The 22,343-nt window shown below is 39.4% G+C and overlaps 1 protein-coding gene and 1 long non-coding RNA gene across 3 annotated transcripts in view; one reads left to right on the forward strand and one right to left on the reverse strand.

Moving 5' to 3' along the window:
- Positions 1-22,343, forward strand: part of Fam107b (family with sequence similarity 107 member B) — a 195,213-nt gene that overhangs the window by 78,935 nt on the left and 93,935 nt on the right. The gene's annotated exons all lie outside the window — the stretch shown is intronic.
- LOC125618451 overlaps positions 1-22,343 on the reverse strand; it is a 72,861-nt gene that overhangs the window by 32,770 nt on the left and 17,748 nt on the right. Inside the window, exons 1-2 of one of the 2 annotated variants that reach the window (XR_007349718.1) lie at positions 18,044-18,101; positions 17,795-17,885 (exon numbers count right to left, since the gene is read on the reverse strand). This is a non-coding gene — a long non-coding RNA (uncharacterized LOC125618451). Of the gene's footprint in view, positions 1-17,794; positions 17,886-18,043; positions 18,102-22,343 lie in introns of those variants that run through there. The other variant, XR_007349717.1, reaches the window with a different exon arrangement.

Consider the following 22,343-nt stretch of genomic DNA (forward strand, 5'->3'; position numbering starts at 1 on the left):
AGATGTATTGCATCCTTTTCACACAATATTTGATGCAAAAATAAAGAATAGGACACAAAACTGAACATGGGCTATGCCTGTAATTGTGCACAGGGAAAAAGAAGAATGAGGCAGTGGGCCCATGAAAGACGATGGTGTCTTGGGTGGATGATGTGTGGAGGAAGTTTTCCCTACTTGAGAGTTCCTTCGACATGACCAGGAACAATATTTTTACTGATGGTGGCAAAGAGGAGGTATCATGCCAAAGAGAGAGAACTGTTTGTCAGCAAGCCACGATTTGAAGTCTGAGAGCATAGCTCTCCGAGGATAAGCCAGTTATTGGAAGTAGCTGAGGACAGGGACAGAAGCCAGTATATGTTTTTACTTGAACTTATGCATCATTTGCAGCAGTTGCTATACCAGAAGAGAAGCACTCTTTCTTTCTGTGTTAGTTAGGGTTCTCCAGAATAAAAAACCCACTAGGGTATAGATTTGGTAAGAGATGTACTATGAGGAACTGTCTCATGTGACTATGGAGACTTTTAAGTCTGTCACTGTGAACTGGAGTCCCAGGAAAGCTGGTGGTGTAACTCCAGTCCAAGTTCAAAGGCCTGAGAACCAGGGGAACCCATAGAGTGAGTCCCAGTCGAAGGGCAGTGGAAGACTGATGTCCCAGTTCAAGCAGTCAGGCTGGAAACAAAGGGGGGTGACTCCTTCCTTACTTTACCTTTTCTTCTATTCTGGCACTCAACAGTTTGGGTAACACCCACCCATATCGCAGAAGGCAATCTACTTTAGTCTGTCCACCAATTCAAATGCTGATCTTATCTGAAAATATCACCAGAGACGCAACCAGAAATATCATTTAACTTGATCACCCCTTGGCCCAGTCAACTTGACCTAGAGTGGACCATCACACTTTGCCTGGGAGCCTCTTTCCTATTGGCCTTTCCATGAATGTGTTCCTTTTCCTGAGTTTTTATGGTTTATCTGCCTTTTATTTTGGAGAGTAAGTTTTAGGATGAACCTTTGCTTCATCTCTTTCTATTCTGCTGAAAGGTTCTGAGAACAACCACCAACCATTCTGAATACCTACAATAGTCTCTGTGGGCTCCAATAGTGAATTAGATAAAAAATTGAATATTTCTTGCCTAGTATGGAGACTCGGGTTTATAATTAACACAGATAAACTATAGATCATGCCCCTACTGATTTTATTTGTAGCCAAATGAGTAGAAAACTACCAGTTTTGTAGAGAAAGAGGGATAGGAGCAACCTTACACAGGAGGAATATCATATCTTCACTAGATCATTTATTTATTCCCTTGTGGGCAGGGAGATGAATGATTTGGCCAACTGTGCTTTCTTGAGAGAATCCTTTAAAAATGAATTGTAACCTTTCTGGTGGCTATGTTTCAAAAAAAAGTAAAACGAGTTTGAAAAATGTTGGCTCCATTTCACCATTCCTCTTACCCATGTATTGCTTTAGAAACAGGCCAAGTGTTTTTGCATGCTGAAACAACTTACAAATGAACTTAAAATTCAAGACGACCTTGCGGAATCTTGATTATTTGTGCTGCCAGGGCCTTAAAGATTGCAACACTACATAATCTGTAAGTTAAAGTCTTTTTATGGTTGGTCAAAGGGTGTTATCAGAATACCCTCTTTTTGTTATAGGTCACCAGGAGTGGAGTGGGGCCCAGCACATTTTCAGAGTTCATTGTGCATGTCATTTGTACTGAGTTAAGTTTTCATTTCCTGTGGTTTTTAGGTTACTTAAGGGTGAAGTAATGAACCTTAAACCGTTAGAACTCTTCAACCGAAAATGGACACAATGAGGAAAATTATATATGTATTTTTGTAACTTCTGTGGGGAAGTGAGACCAGGATTACACTGAGCAGCCTCCATTGCTGTCTGTAGGTTGACATACTCAGAGGTCAGGCTTCTGCCTGGGCAAAACCCATTTCTGATTATTCAAAGTGTCTGTTTTTACTTTTATGTCATGGTAGAACAGTCCACAGGAGACTTCCACAGGGACCAACTATATTTTGGTCACACATCCCCTTCAACTGTGCAAAAGCAGAATGAATAGGCAACTCTTCAGATGGGGAGGTTAGAAAAAAAAGAAGGGAGATGGACCTCATCTTAGTTAAATGTCTCAGACAGCATGAAGATTAGGGGCAGGCTTTTCATTAGAGACAATACTACTGGGGGTTGTGGATGGTTTTCGGGGAAGACCTGGTTCCTAACTCCTTTCTGGGACTGTGTTCCACGTGGCTCACATCCTCACCTCTTACCAGATCTGTGTTCTCCCTGAGATCTTCTTTAGCCACTAGAAAATTGCAGACTGTCCTGCAATTCTTATATCCTGCCTGGACTTGTGTTTCTAAAACCACTGACAGCTATCCAACATACTGTAGAGTGTATTTGCTTTTTGTCTTCCTCCCTGCTAGAGGGTAAGCTCCAAGGATGTGAGAGCACTTTACGTGCAGCTGCACACAGGATGGAGACCTAGACTGGAGCCTGACTAGTAGCAGGTGTTCAGTACATATTTCTCGGGTGAAGACTGAATGCTTGTTCCTGTCTCTTAAACTCTTGCTAAAGCAATTTGGTTAAGCAGAAATGGAACATGGCATCATTTTTTACTTATTTATTTATATTTGCCTTAGTTCCCAGCTCTACTCCTGGAATGCATAAGAACCCAAAATAAGTAGTTTGACTGAGTGTGAGTGCATGAATAAACAATGGATAGGCTCACAACATAGCCTGAGATGGAAAAACGGGTGCACTCTGTATTTAACAGGTAGGAAGTGAATCATTATCGAAGCCAGAGATGAGTTGGACATGAGCCTTGCCTTCCAGAAGCCGAATGTTCTTCCTTTACCAGGAGTTTATCTTCTTCCTGTTCCTTGAACTGTAGGACAGACAGTCTGGGGGTCCATAGGAAAACTTTTATTGGAGAAAATGCTACTCAGGTTGTAGATGACTCAGTGAAACCCAGATACTCCACACTCCTTTATGAGATTTATCTATCATAATTTTATTTTAACCTATGGAATCCCATTACTTTGTCTGTATTTTGAATAATAGCAATTAGATTTTCACTATCAAGTAAATCTTTTCAAGAAGTGAAAGTGGCAACATGCTTATTGCTGGAAGAATACAATCTTGAGAAGGGGAGATTCATTCCCAATCCCAGGGGTTTAACACACAACCAAGCAGGGTTTAACACACAACTGGGCTCTAATACATATCCATAAAGAGATGCTTCTAGAATTTACTTACACATCTTGTATTATCAAGTATGAGTAGGAGAAAGATACTATTTTTGCCTACATTTTCTCCACTGGATAAATCCATTAGAACAGCCTTTCACTCTGAGGAGATACTTCTCTAGTGACCAGAGGTGGGGGTAATGTTTATCTTTGGCAGGAGAAAGCAGCAATGCCATGTTTAGCACTTGGGGTGAAAAGAGACTTCCCGGCCTGTCTATTAAAGATGTGCCAGTCTGCTTTCAGCCCACTGCCATTTTGTATTCAGAAGGCATCAACTAATGAAATAGGGTTTAAAATTCTCAGCACTATCCTAGGCCAAACCTATGAAGAGATATTACCACTCATGGATTTGAAAACATAGCACCTACCCTCCATGGAGTTACCCAGAGAGCAGTCTGCTGTTTCTTCCTCTCTCTATGGGCAGAGAGCTAATTGTTTTCAGAATTTTTTCAATTCAGGAAATCCAGCAGACCACTTATTGTTCATGAATGAGAAAATGCCAAAGAAAATAAAAATGAGGGTTTATTTTAGACTCCGTATCTAAGATACACCTAATATCTGTTGATTGAGTGGGTTCCTGTGCCTTAGAGAAGAGCTGAGATGTACCTGTATAGCAAATTGAGACACAGCCAGGAGACACCTTGGTGGCTTCACTGTATACTCTATTACACCTGATTTTGTGTTTGTTAACACAATGGGAGTAGAGGCATGGAGCTTTCCAGAAGTTTACCCACAAGGTGCATCAGATACCAGGAATGAAATTTTCAGTGTTGATACTTAGAGTAGAACTGCCTGACTTTTTTTATGCTACCAGATCCATTTCTCTATATCATTCTCTTTCAATATTTTCTTCTTGTTTGCTTAAAATTGAATGTTTTCCCTTTGTAAAAATCTCTTGGAGAAGGAAGTGTTGTGAAGGTGACATTAACACACAAAGTCAGAAGAAGCAAAGCAATGGTCTATATGTAAATGTTTCCCTCCTAGAGGAACCTCTCTACCACTTCCCACTTCTCACTTCCTTCCCCCATGTAAGAATAAAAATATGGAGATTATATTGCTTGCTATGGATTTGGATGCCCAGCCAGCTTTCTCTTTAGAGAAGTGGATGTGGAAAATAGAAATCATCATCTAGAAGTTCCAAATGCAGGTCACAAATGTTCATAACAGAAAAAAAAATACGAAGTTTTCCAATCTGAAAGACTGTTGTTGATGTCATTGTTATTTTTGCTCCTTAGCCATGTTTCCCTGAAAACATCTGAAATGAAATTTCTGCCTCAGAGATCCCCTGTAAAGTCAGTTTCTTTATTTCTGTCCTCTCTCCACACTCCAACTCTGCTTGGCTTTGCAGCCCCCATACCTTAGCATATATTTCGATGTTTCCTTGAAGATCAGCGACTGTTCCTGAAATGTACACATATAGGAGGGACAGAGGGCCAGCATTGTGGTTGAAAAGTCATAAAGGAATTTGTCCCAAAGTTGTTTGGGCACTGCACTTTATGCAACACTGAGAAAACATCCCTTGTCCATATCAAAGGTCAGGCATATGGAGAGATGAAGTTGACACGAGTGGCTAGTTCTCACATCCTGTGTCCCTTGACTCTTCACTTTGGTGCACACACTGTTCCTACTTCAGCACAAGCGTGTGTCTCTGACTAAAGGCCTTCTCTTACCTTCCCCTGAGTTTTCCCTAATCCCTTGGGGAACAGCCCTCAACCAACCATTGATGGGACTTGGTGGATAAATACTCCCGCTCCCTTGTGCTTGGGTCCAGAACTGGCTCCCAGTTTCTCACTCTCAGGAGAAGCTGGCTGGAAACAACCCTGTGACAGAACTTTTCCTCCCCTGTGTCACCTGTCCACCCTCAACTCCCACCTCAGCTGCTTTCATCTGATTCCCTGTCTCAGGGCATGCTTTTGGGGGAACCCAAGCTAAGAGAGGGTCCCTTCTGAGGCTCACTGATTGAACACAACTGTAATATTTGAAAGCATCCATGAGCCTGGCTGAGATGGAAAAAATCCTTTAAAAATATTTTTAAAACTTTCAAATCTTTTGAGTAGATTTGAATCATAATAGCATTTATTTTTTAACTTCCAAGCATGGGCCCTGATACTTACCCTAATTGCTGATTGGTTCTGGGTGAACTCAAATAATCTTATTCTCTGTTTTGAGCCTGTTTTAATTTTTAAAAAACAGCTCAGGAAAGAATGCATCTGGTTTCTCATCCTTTATCACAGACAGAATGAGTGAAAGAGATAACAACATACAACAAAGTTACAAAGGTATCTCCAAATGAATTATGACTTTCTTGTTAACTAATACATTTGGGCTATAATTAATAATTAGGGGTAATATGCAGTGTATGCTCCTCACAGATATCAGAAAACAGTAAATGATACTGAGAACCTGGTGGTGACTGTAACTGCTTAGGGCTGTTCTAAACAGAACAAACTCATCTTGTAGATGTGTTTTGTTTGCTTGCAATTAAAAAAAAAATTAAAAATAGGTTGCCAATGTTTAGCAACTAGAAAATTTTATGTAAAATCTAGGTTCCAATTTCTTTTGAGATATTTTAAGAACCAGCCAAACCAGGCCTTCATTCCTAAGTAATAATAAATAAAACTCAGCAGAGTTGCATTTCCAGCAGCTCCCTCCCCATCCTGCCTCACCCCTGCAGGCATTTGAGGATTAAGCCCCTGGATTGTGGTGTGAGGGAGAAATACAGGAGAAAAAGGAAGAAACACAAACAAATAATAACCCTTATCATTTCCAGGCAGGAAGAAACTCTTCCCACAAGCTTCCAGTTTAATAAACAAAATCGTGTGGTTTTGCTCCCTTATCAGAAATCTCTTCTTTGGTGGTGATCTGAGGAGCAGGTAAGATGGAGTGGCGGCCGTTGCTATGGAAACAGAGAAGGAAATGCTAGCATCAAGCTTGTGAGCGCTTGCCTTGCTTCTGCCAGCGATCTTTACACAAAATTCCCTGAAGCTCCCTGTAGTTGCATTTTTAAATTTTACTCAGTGTAAGCAGCGAATATTATACTATCGAAAGGTTCTTCATGTTTTTCAATAATGGAGGATTACAAAAGATTTTGCACTGTGAAGAGTACCACCAGGAAATGCAATCTCTTAATGGGTGGGTGTGGCTGGAACACTAGAAATACAGTTCTAGCTTTGCTCTGATCACTCAGGGAATTGGAGGTCTCAGGGAATGCCCTGAGCCTGGGCTTCTCTTCTATGCCTTCTTCTTTTAAGGGAAGTGAGAGGCCACTGCATGCTTCTGACAGGGCTGGAGTAAATAAAACACGCTGCTTCTGCTCTTGCTCAGCAAGGCTGATGATGCAAAATCACGTAGGGAGCATTAGCCTGTCTGGCTGTGTGCTTGGTACCTCCCAGATAGATTTTGATCAAGCATGACTCCAGTGCATTCAGTGATCATGAAAATTTCAGTGTTGCTGTCCAAGGAGAAATGGACAAAAGGGACCAAACTGCTCTTGGCTTTTTTTCTGAGTCATAGAAGCAGAACAGATCAAAGAGACTCAAAAAATCAGGGCATATTTTGCAAAGACCTGATTCTAGTATTTGGCCTGCATAGTAAATAAGGTGCCATCAGTCCACTGGATCCATGTGATCAGCAAACATTTACAGAGCCTTCCCTTTGTGTTGGGCACTGAGGTAGGGCTGTAAGCTCTGCCTACTTGGTTTTAGATTCAGTCAGAGCCAGTTAACCCTCATAACCCTGAGGACCATGTTTCCAAAACTGTGTGCCTTGCAATTTTTTGTGTGTGCCTAAATTTTTTTTTAGTGGCTGCCCTGCTCTAAGTAGATTTATAATATGTGTTTTATTCTAATAACTCAAAACGGTATTTAAAAAGTGAATAATTGTATGAATTTTTTCAGGTGACTAAAACTTTCTCAGCTTCTTACCTGGTCTAATCCATTGGTTTTGTCCTGAGTTAATCTGGCCTGACTGTCAAACTGAATTTTTGTAATTTCAGGAGCATATTATCCTAACTGGTCTTTTCTGACAGCTGAACACAAAATATTTGGTCCTCATCCCAGATTTGATACTATGATAATAACAATAGGTAATCTTTATTACTTCTTGTAATGCATGAGGCACTGGACTGAGTCTTTGTGTGCATTTCTTATTTAATCCTCTTAACAGCCCTATGGTAGTAGGACTATTTGACTTCCCCTTTACAGATGGGCAGGTTTAGGTTAAAAAGTTAGTTTATCCAAGATCATATAGCAAGAAGGGCGTGGCACCATGATTCAACCCAAGCCTGGTTAAGACCAGAAACGTTTTAACTCTTTGCCATTTTACTCTGCAAAACTCAGTCAGTCTTCTGAACACACTTTAGTATTTCTGAGCAGTACCATACTGAGAGGGGTAATTTTATATCCTTCTGGTCTGAGTGAATTTATCCACAGGGATCTGTGATCTAGTCCCATTTAGAAAGGCTAACCCTTCTGTTTTTTTATAAAGAAGGAGCTCTGAGGGATGGCGAGTTCTTGGAATTTCCCTTGAGCACATAAAGTCATGCTTTGATGTAGGTGAAGTGTAGAAATTAGTATCACTTTTTTCTTTTTAAATTTGGTGAAGGTGATTATCTGTGTTTTAACTTAACTCTGACTTAACTCTAATAGGACATCATATTTAAATCTGGTAGAATCAAAGACAACAACAAACATGCCCCAAAATTGACTCTTCTCTCTGATGGAGCCTGGCTTCAAACTTGAAGGTCATGTAGGATTCCCTCTTTCTACTTAACCTCTGTATAAGTCTTACAAGGTTCCTTTGCAGTATTTCTCATATCTATTCCAAATTTTCCAGTTTCGCAATCACACTCTAGTTTTAGACATTGTTCCCTCATACCTAAACCATCTTAAGAGTTTCCTAACTGGCTTTCTGTGTCCAAGCTTCACCTGTCCTTATAAATCTTACACATAACAGTCAGGGTATCTATTCACATACAAAAATCACACCCAGGCTTGAATATCCAAGTTATATTCTGTAGTGTCAATGAAGTAATGAAGTACATACCAAGAAGTAGTCTCTCCAGTGCCTTTCTTATGGCCTATACTTTTCAGTTATGTGAGGATATCTCTGGTGACAGCGGTGGGTCAGTTGTTTATATTCATATTATCTTAGCCACAGCATCCAGATATTATTGGGTGCAATTACAACCCAGCCATAAAACTACATTTCCCAGCTCTCTTAGAAAGTGAGCTGGCCATGATATATATATATATATATNTATATATATATATATATATATATATATATATGCTAAAGTAGTGTAGATGTGTGTGTTAATTAGGTTTTCATTGGTGTGGCCAAAACACCTGACAAGAACAACTTAGAGAAGGAAAGTTATTTTCAGCTTACAGTTTCAGAGTTCAGTCTGTGGTTGGCTGCCTCCATGGTTCTGAACCTTAAGTGAAGTAGAAGCTTCATGGCAAAAGGACATGGTGGAGGAAAGCTGCTCAACTCATGGCAGCCAGGAAACAGAGAGAAGAATGAGCCAGGGGAACAAGATATAATCTCCCAGGACATGCCCTAGAAACCCCCTCCTCTAGCTATGTCCCACCTGCCCACAGTTACCACCCACTAAGTCTATTCAAACTAGGATGGACTGATTTGATCACAGCCCTCCTAATCTAATCATTTCACTCCTGAACTTCCGTGCATAACAGGAGCTTAGTGTTTTTGTGGGGGTTGGGGGAGACCTCACATCCACACCACTGCAAGATGTGTCTTCATTTGGTTCCTCCAGAACTAGGGCTGGAGACAAATATTCTCATACACCTTGTTTATTTTGGACACAGTCTCTGCAAGTGCAAAGAATAGAGAAATGTGAAAGAATAGGAGGGTGGCCTAGGAGATGTTAGTTATTAGGAATTAGCCACTGGGTGGCTGGAGTTTCATTTTAATGGGGAACTTTGGGATGCACACCTCAGGTGCTAGAATTTTCCTCCACTATCCCTAACTCTTTTAACAGCCCACTTTTCCTTAATTTAGAGTGGTGCATGCTGAAAGGATAAGAACAAAGGAATATGGCTGGGGATCTTTTTTAAAAAATATTTTCATTTTTACTATAAGCAAATATTACTTCTTTTTTTTTTCCTTTTTTATGTGCTGGCGATTGAACCCAGGACCTTGTGGATACGAGGCAAGCATTCTACCAACTGAGCTATATCCCCAGCCCTAAGTATTACTTCTTAAAAATTCAGTGATGTAACAAAATGGGGGGAGACTCCTAATGCTGTGGAAAAAAGTAGGATATAAAATTTGGAGTTGTAATTGTAGCTACAGAACATGAAGGCCGATATAGAGCTTTACAAAATGGAGGAAATACACCAGATTGCAGTTGTTCACCTCATAGCCCTAGTTCCTAGCACAATAAATACATAATATATAATAAGTACTTGCTCTTCTTAAGTGAGTATTGAAATTTAAGGTGAATTCATCTGTTTTCCAAATTTGCAATAAGGAGATCCTATAGCTTTCATAATGCAAAAAGAAAAGTAATGTATTCAAATAAGACAGATTTCAGAGCCGTCAAGCGGACTTTAAATTAATTTCTAGAAAGACTTCAGAAGCACCGTGTACTACAAAAAGCCTTCAGGGGAGTATACCCTTCCCCCTCCTACCTGTCCAGAGCATTGGCAGGATATCATGGCAGCTACCCTGGATCAAGTGGAGAACTCAAAGATGAAACCATGGTTCAGCACAGTGGAGGAAAAGATGGGAGCTTGGGTCTCTCAAGACCAAGGAGAAATAATACGAACTGTAGACTGTCTAGCTGTAGGCTTCATTTATGCACAAAAACCAAAAAATGAAACCCACTCTCTCATCTGCGCCTTGGCTATTTGTGTTTCTGTTATTTATAGCCAAACCTAATCCTTACTGTATTTCTCTTACAATCCTGGAAACTTCTCTCTCTCCTTTTTTCTCTTTTTGTTTGTTTGAAAAGGTATTTATTTCCTTGTTTTCCTTTTTTAAACATCTACTTCCATTTTTGTCTCTTTTTAGAAGTTTTTTTTAGTGCATTATACCTATACATAATAGTGGGGTTCATTTGGCATAATCATAACTGCATAGCTTGCTCATTCTCACTCCCCAGTAGTTTACCTTTGCCTCCCTTCCTCCTTCCCCTTGACTCCCTTCCTGTATTCTTCTGGTCTTCCATGTATATGTCATTTTTAAAATTGATACATTATACTTATACATAAAAGTGGAATTCATTGCAATGTATTCATGTATGCATATAGCATAAGTTGGCCAATTTCATTTAACATATCCAGGGAAACCTCAGCTTCTTCAAAGATAAATGATCAAAGCAGTGTGATAGAGCTCAGTGGTGGAACTCATACCTGGCATTGGCAAGGTCCTGGATTCAATCCTCAACACAAAAGAAAAGAGAAGAGAAGAGGGGAGGGAGGGGAGGGGAGAGGGACGAAAGGAAATGGATCTATTTTACTGTTTTCCTTTTTATTTTCTCCTTATTTCTCTGTAATTTCTGCAAAAGAGAGAAAACATTGGCTTTCTAAACTGGCATATTTCACTCAGTATGATGCTCTTAAGTTCCATCCATTTACCTGCAAAGGACATGATGTCATTCTTTATGCCTGAGTAAAACTCCATTTTGTATATATATCACCTTTTCTTTATCCATTCATCTGTGGACAAACACCTAGGTTGTTTCCATAACTTGGCTATTGTGAATTACATTGCTATAAACATTGGTATGCATGTATCATTATAGTATGCTGATTTTAGGTTTTTGGATAAATATCAAGGAGTGGGACAGCTGGGTAACAAGGTGGTTCCATTCCCAGCCTTTTGAGTAATCTCCATACTGCTTTCCAAAGTGGTTGTAGTAATTTGAAGTCCTTCCAGCAATGTATAAGTGTGCTTTTCCCCTGCATCCTTGCCAACAATTATTGTTATTTGTATTCTTGATGATTGCCATTCTAACTGCAGTGAGATGAAATTTCAGTGTAGTTTGGATTCACATTTTCCTGATTGCTAAGTATGTTGAACATTTTTTTCATGTATTTATTGGCCATTTGTGTTTCTTCTTTTGAGAAATGTCTGTTTGGATCATTTGCCCATTTATTAGGTTATTTGTCTTTTGGGGTGGTAAGGTTTTTGAGTTCTTTATGTATGCTGCTTATTAATCCCCTTGCCAGAAGAGTGGTGGCAAAGATTTCCTCCCATTCTGTAGGGTGTCTCTTCACACTCTTGTTACCTTTTCAGTGTAGAAGCTTTTTAATTTGACGCCATCCCACTTATTGATTTTTGGTTTTATTTCTTGAGGTTTAGGGGTCTTGTTAAGGAAGTCAGTGCCTGTGTCAATATGATAGTTCTTAAAACTCTAGCCATAATAATCAGGCAGAAGAAGGAAATTAAAAGGATGTAAATAGGAAAAGAAGCCAAATTAACTGTTAGCTAACATAATCTTATACTTAGAAGACACCCTGAAAAAAATTCCACCAGAAGAATTCTTGAACTGATAAATTCAGCAAAGCAGCAGGACACAAGATCAGCATACAAAAATCAATAGCTTTCCTATATTCCAATAATGAATCCCCTGAAAGAAACCAGGAAAACAATTTAATTCCCAATAACCTCACAAAGGAACAAACAAACTTGGGAAAAAATCTAACCAAGGAGGTGAAAGACCTCTACTGTGAAAATTATAGACCACTGAAGAAGGAAAGCAAAGAATACCTTAGGAAATTGGAATTCTCCCATGCTGTTAGGCAGAATTAATATTTTCAACATAGTCTTATTTCCAAAAGTGATTTACAGATTCAATGTAATCCCCACCAAAATACCAAAGACATTCTTCACAGAACTAGAAAAAACAGTCTTAAAATTCATATGGAAAAATAAAAAAAAATCAGAATAGCCAAAGCAATACTGAGCCAGAAGAGTGAGGCTGGAGGTATCACAATACCTGATCTCAGACTATACTACAGAGCTATGGTAGCAAAACAGGTATTAGCCTAAAAAGAGACACGAAGAGTCGTCTGATCCTTGTCAAAGGTGCCAAAAACCTATATTAGAGAAAAGACAGCCTTTTAAACAAATGGTGCTGGGGAAACTGAATGGCCATATGTGAAAGAATGAAACTAGATTTCCATCTCTCACCGGGCCCAAAAATCAATTCAAAGTGGATCAGAGACCTAAGAAGTAAACCAAAAACACTACCGCTGCTAGAAGACCTGGAAGCTTTTTGAGTGGAAGAATGTGTCTGTGAGTTCTGCCTCCATCCCAGCACCCCACACAGTGCATGCACATAGAACCAAGTCCTTGATAAATCTTCATGGAGGGAAGCAATTGGATTCAAAGAACTTGGAGAACTAGTGGTAAGACATGGTGTGGGATGATGTGGGGATTTGTAGATGAAGAAAACAGACTTTCAGCTCTCAAGAATTTGATAATAAAACCGCGGGTGTGTCACTGTTGCAGTTGATATACCTGGGCAGGTAAAGGCAGAGGGGGGTCCATATATCCTTTGTCCCTCTGAATAAAACAAGATGCCTTTTTACTTCCTGTTCTGGCCCCCATGGCTCTTTGGTGTGTGCTGGCAACACTGAACTTGGCTTGGTGTTACCATGACTTCTGAGCTTTGAGGGCTGATTCTCCACACACACCCTGCCCCAAGTCTCAGAAAGATTATTCTGGTGATAGCTGAATAGCTGGAGTTAGCTGCATAAGAACACAGAGGAAGTGGTTCCCTAGCAACAGGAGCCTCTGAAAGCCTCTTAGCGCCCCGCACTTCTCTGGCTTTTTGTTGCCTGTCAGCAAATGGCCAGAGCTGTTGCACCTGCTCTGAATCCGGTCTACCAGTCGACTCCAGAGGTTTGGTTTTACTAAGTCTGAGGGCTCTGTTCCTCTTTGGATCAAGCTTGTGCGCTCTGGGGCTTCTTTTGCTCCTGGTTAGACCATACTTCCCTCAGATCTTACTTCCTTCTTTGTTCTTTTAGATTTTGACCCCAAATGGAAAATAATGAGGTGACTGAAGAAAATTTGAATTGCGTTCTGTTATAATAATGTTTCTAGGCACATTTTTCAGATGTGCTGAATCTATGAAGAAAATGTTTTACATTCCTTTTCCCCTCAGAAGAATTGAGTCTTACCCCACTCTTCCTTTCAGTTTGTCCACAGATAGCAAACAAATTCTTTACTTTTTAAATATGTCAACATCTTTAATATGTACTTGAATTTGCCAGATGGTTGGAGCAGTAATAAAGTACCAGTCACAGTGTATTTACTGCCTCGGGCTCTAGAGACAGTCTTAACAAGAAGCACTGGTCATGTCTTTTCTCTAGCTCCAGTGTTCTAGTTTAGGAAGTATAAATTTGTATAGCCATTGCACATAATGCTGGCCTGGGTCTAGAACTCCTGACTGGAAATCAGTTGTTTGGTTTTCAAACAGCAGTCTGTATGAGAGCAGCAAATCCACAGGAGAGAATTATATATTATATATAATATATAATATATGCCTATAATATATAGTTATATATAATTTCATATATAACTATTTAATATAATTATATATAATATAACTATATATAATTTTATATAATATATATTATATATGCCTACAAGTTGGTTTCAAAGCACTGACTATGTAACAAAGAGTGCTGGTAATAAATGACAGCATGCAGCTAATTATTTTGAAACAGGGTTTTACTAAGTTGCTCAGGCTGACCTCAAACTTGGGATCCTCCTGCCTCAGTCTCCCAAGTCTCTGTGATTACAGGCATGCACAACTGTGTGTACCTGGCATGCAGATAATTATAATGAGAGCCTAAGAGCCCCCAAAATTCATGTCATCTATAATTTTTAAAATATTTATATTCATTCATTTATTCAGCCAATGAGTATGTACAATTGTCTTCTAAGCAGAATACACTATGTTGTGTTTTGTGGGAAAACATAAATGATAGTCAGAAACCTTAGGGAGATCTCAGTGTAAAAGAGGTTATCTAGATGTCCGTGTGACTAGTAACTGACAGGCAAGATGGTAGTTTAAAGAGAGGTAAGCCATATGTGATGATGTGATGGTCTTTCTCTTGCATCACATCTTTCCATGCGAGGTTTGTGGAGAAGGTTTAGGGTGAATCCACCTTTCAGAGGGATCAAGCAGACTGAGTGTGAGGGAGAAGGAGAGCTGAGAAGGTTGTCTCTGTAGTGGAGCTAAACAGAGGGCTTGACCCAAGACTATGAATCCAGCTCTTGTTATTAACCTCTCATTTATCAAGATAGCAAAACAAAGTGAACTCGCCCTGAATCATGATGTTCTGTTTCCAGCCAAATGGGATATTTTTAATCAATGTTAAGAGCTTGACATTTGTCAGCCAAAGTGACATAAAACAGAAATCAGGATGAGAATTTATCTGAGATCTAGGAAAAGTAAATATAAACCCTAGCTTAGGAGAAATTTGAAATGCCACTGTTTATCTTATTTTCCTCCCAGGCATAAAGAAGAAAAGTTGTCTTAATAGCTAACCCCTCTTTCATAGCCATGTGCCCCCATAGGCTGAGGGGTCTCTCCAGGCTGATATGCTCAGTCACAACCATGGTCATGATCACAGGCAGGCAGAAAAACGAGTTATAAATGAATGGAAATGTGGGGGAAGAAAGGTCCACCAAATCAGACAGCCACGGTGTTCTTTCTCAGGCTGCTTAAATTAGTGGAGAGCAAAAATCTATCCGCTATTCTTAATGCAGCCAGGTGACAAGCCTTTGGGAGATCATTTCAGACTTACTAAAATAGCCACTGCCTTCTGTGGACTTGACACCTCTTAAAGATTTATGAAGTGGAGAATGCAAGAAGGCAATAAAAGAGGTTGTAGCCAAATAAATGATTAGTACCCCATGGGAAGAAAGGACAGTGAGGTCCCACCCAAAAAAGGAATACAATTTCCCCAAGGACGAAGCATGAGGCTGGGGTTCTGATGTAACTAAGCAATTCCTAAGGCATAGCCTCCTCTCTCTTCATTACTTTTAGTATTACCAGTTTTGAACCTAATTGCAAGAAGATCATGATTGATTATTATTTTTAAGATATTATAGATGGATTCCCCATGACCCTTGATGGGCAGATACCAGGCTTTGCCTCCTATGCCCATTCACATAAAGTAAAGAAATTGCCAGAAGCTGTGGAGCACATCTGTAATCTCAGCATATGGGTAGAACTTGAGGTAATATTCAACTTGAGGCAAAATTCTTCTCTAGCTATGAACATTTGAAATCACAAGTTATGTTCATAGCTAGAGACAAAGTACTGAGGTTGGCTTTGAACTCGTGATCCTCCTGCTTCAGCCTCCCAAGCTGCTGAGATTACAGATGTGCTCCACAGCTTCTGGCAAGAATTTGACTGTGCTGGCACCTAGATTTTGGACTTCCAGCATCATCAAGAATTGTAAGAAAATAAATTTCTATTGTTTAAGCTAACCCAGACTATAGTATTTTGTTAAGGCATCCTGAGCTAAGATAACCAGTTCTTTTGAACTAGCTAAATTTGCTTTTGCATCTATTTGTATAACCCAAATACACTGCTGAGAGTATATTTGTATTTTACCAAAACAATGTTACCTTAAATTATTTAAAGTATCACATGTCTGAAGACCCCAAATCACCAAAATGTGTTTTATCAGCTTATCTATCAAAATTGAGAGTTACAACATAGCTTAGTAATTGGAGCCACTAAGTAATTTCCACAAGAAAGGAAAGTACCACTTGGTTATTTTCTACCTAAGAAGAAATTACAGAGGGTGATAGGGCTTTGTTGATGATCAATTATATTATTTCAGCAAACACATTTGGTTAAAGCACATTTTCCCCTTCTGCTAACACTGCTGGTAAGGAAAGCAAAATCGTCTCTTCATTTGTGAGATAAAAGAACACTTATCTCATAGAGTGTTATAGAATCACTATAAATCCTTTGAATCCAAGCCAACTTGGAAGTGGAAGCCATATATAATTATACCAGATCAAGGATGAAACAATTACAACTGGATTAAAAAAACCTTTTAAAGCAAGTTTTTTTTTTAATTAAAAAAATGGGCGGTAACAAAATTGGGCATTCCTCTTAGAGAAAAAGGATGCACCCACATATTTTGAAATATTTTCCCCCTATGGACCCTGAACCACGAATCACATAACTAATTGTATGGCCATAGGCAGTTTGACTACTTGGTTGATCTGAGCCTCAGTTTCCTGGTCATTAAAGGGTTGGAATGCATTATCTGTAAGGTCCTTCAAGTTCTGAAATTCTTTGATACTAGCTACAATTTATGCAAGATCCTAGTGTAGAAAATCCAGGAAACAAAAAGAAACCTTAGTGGATTTTTAACTTGGAGGAAAGCACTCTTTATTATCCAGTAGTCACTGGGGTCATACTGTGCTCATATTGGAGCTGCATTGGTTCATGTTTGGTGGATCCTTGGCTTTATTTCTAAGAGAATGAAAGCAGATGGAAGCCTTTTTTGAGAGATGTGGATTAAAAGAGAGTTTGCTTTGGATGTGCTAAATTGAGCAATGAAGGCATATGGAAAAAAAGTTAACTAACTTCCTACAATTCTGGAGAAATCATTCATTTCTGCACATCATTTAACCAATGCTTATTGGTAGGCAGCATAGTTTGTTAATGGTTCAGAATCTGGATTCAGGTGTTCTGAGTTTAAATCCTGGTTCTACCACTTATCTGCTTTGTGGCCCCTGAGCAAGCTACCTAATTTTTTTTAGTTTCCTCATCTGTAGTTCCCATCTCAAAGGCTCGTGGAAAGGGTGAAATGGGCTTATACAGATAAAATATTTATAACAGTGCCTGGCGCATACAAATCAACCAACAGATGTGTTACCAGGGCCACAGTCTGTGTTGGATACTAATGGCAACTCTGAGAGATGTTACTATAGGCCAGATCACAGTTGGTACACAAATGAGGAAGGAGGATGATAGGGCAAACTTCAGAGAGGAGGTAATCCCAACAGAGCCTCAAAGTTGGGATAAGTCTTTGTTGGATGAGGAAAAGGGCCATTCATTGTATGAGGGGCAGTGTTAGCCCAAGGAGGAAGGTGCAAATCCTTCCTACACTCCGGTGACTGTATTGGGTATTACTGATGTTAGGAGTGGAAGAAACATCATGAGAGAAGCAGCTAAATAAGTAGGCCAATCATAGGGGTTCCATGAGAACCGTGGACACTGATTTAAGCTGTTCAAGCCATAACCACAAAGGCTGGAATTGGAAGAAGAGAAATCAAGGGATGAGATTGGACTTGATCCAGGGTCTGGTAGATCCTGAGGTTAGGCTTAGAGGGGATAACAGAAATCTTAATAATTTTTACATATTTCTTGATTCTCAATGTCATTGCATAAGATTCCTGATTCCATCCCTGCATTTCCTGAGCCAGGGACCTTACAAATCTGAGTCATGATCTTTAAAAATGTATTGAAGACTTACTACCTAGAAAGCTCTAAGCCCAGCAGATGCAAAGGCCAAGCATAGCAGTATCTTACCTAGGGTCATTGGTGCTGTTCAGGTTCAGAGGAGGAAGACATGCTTTTGGCTTGGTTAGTCCAGGAAAATGTTGTCAGGCAGAAAAACAATCTAGGTGGAAAAAGCATCATGAGCAGAGTTGGAAAAATGAGAATGTATAAGAAGGGGAGCTAAAATAATAATAATAAAATAAAAGCAAATACAAGTTAGGAGGAGGAGGAGGAGGAGGAGAAGGAGGAGAAGAGCTAAAGAGAAAATATAAGTAGTACCTTGACCTGAGTTTGTGAGGGCCTGTTAGAGTCTGTAAACAAGTCAGGATGGCGCCTGGCATTTTGCCAGAGGGAGTGGTTTGTGAAGTAACGCCAGCGAGCCATTAAGTGTGGAGATTCCTTATTGGTTGACTGCTGTATCTATTTTATGTTAATTAGATAAGCTGTGTGGAATATATATACCCCTCCTGTCCTACAATAAACGGCTCCTACTCCTGCTGTATCAAGGTACACAAGTTGTTCGACACCCCCCCGCTATTTTGCTGCAGCCGGACTGCGGCAAGGGCCTAGGCCACTAGCATGGATGAAGCTTCCGTAAGAAGAGCTAGAAACTGGAAAAATGAGCTCTTGGCCACAGGGATGAGTGAAAGAGAGTGTTGATGAATGATTAAAGAATAATCCATCTGAAAGATTGGTCAAAAATAGAAGGAATTTTGAGGTGTAATGTCAAATTAAGACCTCTAAGAGAAAATTCTTTCTAAAAGGCAGCTAAAAATGTAGACTGATGTTTTGAGAAAAAGGTTGGCATTTGAATAAAAGTTTTGAGTGTTATCCCCTTAGAGGCTGTATTTGTGCTCTGGGAATGGGCAAGTTTTCAGAGTGACAGGATATAAAAAGAAAATGTGTCTAATTTGCCTGGAAATCTTTAATGAGTTCTTCTAGCAATATGGAGGACTAAGGTGAAAATCATGGTGGGGGGGACACTAATTGCTGTATACAAATTAACAAAAATTTTTGTAAATGCACAACTAATTGCTAAAACTATGATGGAAATTCCCAGAGGCCAAAAACAAAGCAGCAGCTGAAAATCAGAGTGGTAATTTTGTAAATTGATGCTGTCACTGCCCTTGGGGCAGGTTTCAGCAATCTCAGGACTTGGGTTTTAAGCTTATCTGAGTAGAGGAGCCTATTAGTTATCTTGGGCTGTGTAACAAATTACCATGAACTTAGTGACTCAAAACACGTATCTCACAGCTTCTCTGGGTCCAGAGTCCAAGCAGGTCTTAACTGGGTCCCCCACTCTAATCTCTGGCTGCTTTTGGTCACTTGAATCGTTTTGTTGTTGTTGCTGTTGTTTACCATTTTCTTTTAGATTTTATTTAAAGTTTACAGTTTCCATGTGAATACTGGCTCTGCCATTACTGGACGCAGAAATTCATCACTTCTCTCTCTGTCCACTGCCATCCTCTTGAAAATTTGCCACTTTCATGTGGATAAACCCAGGCCTGTCTATTTTTTTCTTAAATTTGGACACTGAGCATGTTTTGAAATCCTCAAAGCTATTTTATCATTTTTAAAGAATCAATGATAATGTCTTAAATGTGTAACTCAATTAGAGAAAAAACAGCAGAGACCAGTTTATAGTGAGATAGAAAATCATGCAATGTCTCCATATTCCTTCACTTCTGGGCATATGAGCTGAGGCATAGTCATTACTATTTGTTTTCTGTCTTCCACAAAGTGATATGATAGGTTACCAGAAGTGTTTTAAACTTCTCGCTATGTGAGAAGGGCAAGATACAAACTAATCCTGCAAATCATGGGTCTGTTGAACTGATATTATCTTAGGATGACCTGTGAAAATCAGCTGTCAGGTTTGGAGTTGGAAACTCCTTCAGCTCTGTTCTTGCTGGTCAGCCGTGTAATTCCTCTGCCACATCCTGAGTCTCTCCTTCCTGGAATTTGAGGGTTAATAAGGAATCTGTTTGCATTTTTCCACGTACTCATTTGCTCAACAAATATTTGTTAGGCACCCTATTTGTATTACTAAATTTAGTTTGTTTAATGGAAAGCTTTTTTAGTGTTTTTTGGATTAGGCATTAGCTGGTGTTTTCATGTTCTCATGATTTAATTTATTTCACAAATGTAGTTATTTTATGGATAATTCAGTGAAATAAATTAATTGATCATTAAATTTCTAGAGGTTTTTCCAAGGAACTGCGAGTTCCTAAAATACTTTCTTTAGTATTAGATTGTTAAGTTTTCTCCAGATAATTTTAGCATCAAATATATCTCCTTCTGTTATTTTTTGAAAACCATGAGCCCATATATGGTCTGTATATTGATTCTCTTAAAGATCTACATAGATTAGTTTGTATTGGCCAGCTTCACAATGAAAGACCTATATAAATGATAACACCATCTCTTGAAAGGATTATTTACTCAGTGAAGTGCTTTGACCAGCCATATGATTTTTTTAAATCAATTGCTTATTCCTGCAAATGTCTCCAGCCTCATTTCTGAACCCCTTTCCTCTCTAGCACTTCCTTCCCTGTGCCCACTGGGCTCTGTCCTCTGTTGGTTGGCCTTGCTATTCCTCTGCCAAGTCCTGTTACTATTCCTCCTTATCTGATATCCTGTCTTCTCCTCTCTCTACCTTTTCCCTGGATTTCCTTTATATAATAATTCTTATTCTTATGTACAGATTTTTGTGTGTGTGTGCAGTGCAGGGATTGAACCCAGGGCCTCCCACTTGCTAGTCAAGCACTGCACCACTAAACTACATCCCCAGCCCTTATGTGCGTATTTCTGAATCCCATTCAGATGCCTGTGATCCCAGAACCTCAGGAATCTGCACTTTTCTTCATAGGCAATGATTTGTGCGGTAGTACAGGGACTTGTGCTTCAAAAGATTCCACACTATCCGTGTCCAGTGGTGCATGCATATAATCGTCAGCAGCTCCAGAGGCTAAGGCAGGAGGATCTCAAGTTCAAAGCCAGCCTCATCAATTTAGGGAGACCCTAAGCAACTCAGTGAGACCCTGTCTCTAAATAAAATACAAAAAGGAAGGGCTTGGATTTGACTTAGTGGTTAAGTGCCCCTGGGTTCAATCCCTGATACTGAAAAAAAAAATTTCATGCTCAGTACAATGCTTTGCTGTCATCATCTTGAAATGCATTTTAGTTCTGCACTCGTTCCCACAACCTATGTAGCTAGCCCTGCATTAGGGAGAAACACTCAGGGAGTTTGAAAATACAACTCTCAATGGAGGTGAAGGAAAGAAGCAGGGCTAATGATGAAGTCAGGGAGAACAGGAGCTTGGGGGGGGGGTCATTTGCCCTTTTACTCCCTGGAAAGGTCCTAAATTAGAGGGACAGGTTTGGGTACATGGTAGTAATCTTATAAGTCTTATAGATCATTTCTGTTCAAATGATCACAGTCTATTCTGATCTGTTTCGAGGAATCTAAATCAAATTCCAGGAAAGGGACCTACCTCTAAAAATAGGTGGATTTAATAGTTGAACCATAGAGATTATACATGGGCCCACCTCTTCTATCTAAACAGGACAGTAGTATAAAAAGATAGATATGCTCATCCTAGGGAAGTCATGAGCAAAACTTCTCCCCAGAGGGCAAGAATGTACTTTTTATGGACACTGACTTTGAGGAGCTCTTATGGTAGTGGTTCAGAAAAGAATCCTGGTAAAGTAGAAAGAGAATTGTGAGGTAGAGCTGATGAAGAGGTGTGCAGGTGGTGTCCAGGCAGAGCATGGAGATTCATATGTAAAAGGAAGACATGCTAGATAATCATAAACTATTCTGGAAAAATAGTCTATATTGATTCAAGAAGGAAGGTCTTTTTAATAAGCAGTACAATAGAAAGAGGTAGGGTTTGGATTACAATTTTATGCCTTTCTATTTGTTTTGGGATTTTTGTTTTGTTGGCTCTCAATAAATGTACAATAATAATAAAAGTTCATTAGGTAACCATTTCAAGCACAAGATCCTGTTGTGATTCATAGAATTCAAACAGTGACATCTGAAGCCTCTTTACTGAAGTTATTTTTCAATACACAGACGTGACTGCTCTTGAAGAGAATTAATTTCAAAACACGGTTTTGAAAATGAGACCTAAGTAACAAACATACTTATGTATGTACAAGCCAGCTCTGCCTAAGTGCATTGTTTTATTTCTTATTCCTTGAGATTCTTTGGAAGCAATGGGGATTTGTAGGCAATCCTTTATTTTGCTAATGATCATTTTGATAAATCTTGCAATTCAGCTGTTTTTCCTGCAATTCTAATCCCAGGGAGAAGTAAGAGAATAGTAAACTCAACAGCTGAGTCTTAACATTGAATATGGGGCAGCTTGCTGTACAGCAAACTGCTGAAGTGATGGAGAGAAACACATTTTGATTGCTTTCTTAGATGTCTCAATTATTGCCCTGAGCTTCAGTATGGAAAACAGGCAATTCCTCACCAAAGGAAGACTCCTATCCACATACTGCACATTGTAGAAGAAGATAGTACTCCACTGACTTCTAACATGGTATAAATTATTCATATACTGTGTAACCT

Source organism: Marmota marmota, unplaced genomic scaffold (assembly GCF_001458135.2).
Source record: "Marmota marmota marmota unplaced genomic scaffold, marMar, whole genome shotgun sequence".
NCBI lineage: Eukaryota > Metazoa > Chordata > Mammalia > Rodentia > Sciuridae > Marmota > Marmota marmota.